Here is a 1,939-nt window from a genome sequence, read left to right as displayed (position 1 = left end):
CTCAACCATGTCCCTGAAAGGGTATCTGAGGTGGTTCACCCAGTCAATGGTGGAAATCCACACAGAGCCACACACAGTATGAAATCAGGTGCCAGGGAATTCTCACCCAGGGTGGTCTAGGTGCCTGTTGAAAGGGAAGCCAGGCTTGCCTGCAGCATACCATAAGGCCAGGATTTTAAGTCCTGAGAAAGGTGACCAGGTCTAACCTTTGGGGGACAAAGGGAGTGAAAAGCCCAGCCAAGCCGTACCAAGGAAAACTGACTTTGAAGCTACCCTCAGATAAACGTAGCCCCTGGAGTAGCCCAAAGCCATAAACTCTATTCAAAGTGTTTATATTTAACATGTTCTGTAATTCAGACTAATTCTCATAGATAACTGTGTTCAACCTCAATGTACATGCCGAGTGAGCTACCACTAATGGTTACATGCAGCTTTCATAATGTTCACCCACTTGAGGGCACTGAAGAGGCAGGAAGAGGGCAGTATTACACATCCAACCTCTTCCAGAAAGGTTTACAAGCATTTCAACAGCTGTCACCTCGGAGTCATATTCAACAGTTAAAAAGATCTACTCTGCAGGCAGGTCACAGAACGGTCTATGTTAGGGCCAGAGGTGGATGAAGACCCAGGCAGGTAAGTCTGCTTCATATCACTGTCTGTTCTGTGAGAAGGCAGATTTGCAGAAGGATCAGTAGCCTGTCGGCAGAGCTGGAAGGTGAAAAAAGATGCGGGCTACTGGAGCTCTTGATCAGGCCCAGAGAGGTCCTCGCCTCACCAAGCAGGAAAAACTGAACAACAACGGGCCCCAAACACTATATCCCTACTTGAGGAATGTAACTAGGCTTTTAGTTGTCAGTGTAACCTGGGTGACAGAATGAGTAATTTGAGTGAATATATATGACCTCCTGGAGCCCTGATTGGAAAAAAAGCTTACAATGGGTCCTCTGAGACATTTCCAGAGTAGATTGTCCATTTAGTCTTACCAAACTTTTATAGTAGCCTACAGTCTGATGGCCAAACTCAAAGACTGCACATCTAATGGACCAATGGAATACTAAGTTAAAATTCCAAATACAGATGGAAGATGGATGGCAGACTCTGCTTGTACTGTGGGGCAAGCAGGGAACAGAGGGATGCTGCACAGAGGTGCCTGGAGTCTGGAGACCTCAATGCAATCAATGACTATATACAGAGGCCCAAGCTGGAGCTCTGACTGGGGGCCGGCAGAAACACCTGATGGGTACATTGAGGACATTTGAGCTAGGTGTCTGAATTTTGGGACCGGGAACCTTGCGAGGGACCCTAGCTTGAGCTCTCATTTAGGATCCAGTCAGAGCTACCCACACTGCTGCCACAGGAAAGCCCGCACCCTGCCTATCCATCTGCCTAGCTATCTGGGCCAAGGTGACAAACTTTCCTGTAATTGGGTCCCCAGAGTGACTGACACACGTGGCTTCTGAGTAAAGGCATTCACACATCTAGAAGCCCTGGCAGTGAGGAAATATTAAATGAGTCCTCATCAGGACTTCCAAGCCAGGCTGGAAATCTGAACTATGAGTCCTGAACACAAATCATGTGTTATTTTAAGGTGCTAAATTTCACTAGTGCCATTGGCATGTCAAAAATCTCACACCCATATGCATAATAAATACTGCAGAGCCATAATTGTGCATACCGCTAGGCTATTTTGCTTACCCCTAGTCATAATCTGCCTTGGTTTAAATGGGCAGGTCTCAAAAAGTGGTTGCCTATTAAGCACCACAATTTTGCGGAATGTCTTCGATGTGATGCAATCTATGCACCAATAAATCATGCCACAAAACCTTCTGAATGACCTGCCAAATAAATATCAATTAGACTGGTCGCTATTTGCGACCACCTGTGATTGACTACAGAGAGAAGGATGTTGGCCTAGAAAGGGACAGCAGGCCACCAGCCC

At 46.6% G+C, this 1,939-nt stretch overlaps 1 pseudogene; it reads right to left on the bottom strand.

Annotated features, from left to right (window-relative positions):
- Positions 1–269: 269 nt before the first annotated feature.
- Positions 270–423, bottom strand: LOC146856810 (5.8S ribosomal RNA; annotated as a pseudogene).
- Positions 424–1,939: the final 1,516 nt, after the last annotated feature.

This window comes from Triturus cristatus, chromosome 3_2, assembly GCF_964204655.1.
Source record: "Triturus cristatus chromosome 3_2, aTriCri1.1, whole genome shotgun sequence".
In the NCBI taxonomy this organism is placed as follows: Eukaryota; Metazoa; Chordata; class Amphibia; order Caudata; family Salamandridae; genus Triturus; species Triturus cristatus.
This window is presented reverse-complemented; position numbering and strand designations above follow the sequence as displayed.